Source organism: Pyxicephalus adspersus, chromosome 5, assembly GCF_032062135.1.
Source record: "Pyxicephalus adspersus chromosome 5, UCB_Pads_2.0, whole genome shotgun sequence".
Lineage (NCBI taxonomy): Eukaryota > Metazoa > Chordata > Amphibia > Anura > Pyxicephalidae > Pyxicephalus > Pyxicephalus adspersus.
Window position 1 is genome coordinate 28,779,766 of NC_092862.1, and position 383 is coordinate 28,780,148.

A 383-nucleotide genomic window follows, 5' to 3' on the forward strand; every position below is an offset into this window, starting at 1 on the left:
GAGGCTATGAGGCCCTCATGCAGTGGCACACTTTGCACCTCCCTATGTCTGCCCCCGTGCTACAGGTAATTTGTCTTTTTACTGGCAAGTCAGCAATAAAACTAAAGCTGTGGAACTACAGGTGAAACTATGGCCTTAACACCTTAGGCTTTTACAAAATGTTAGAACTTGTAGATTTTATATACATTGCCACCAGTAACACCGGACTGCTAAACAGTGCCAAGATGGAAGTATTGATCTGTACAAACTATTGCTGAACATCTGCACAGGTCAATTTGTACGGACTTCTATAGGGTGCCAGTATACGGGTCTCTACATACAGCCTATTGTAGGGGATCTGTATACGGGTCTCTACATACAGGCTATTGTAGGGGATCAGTATA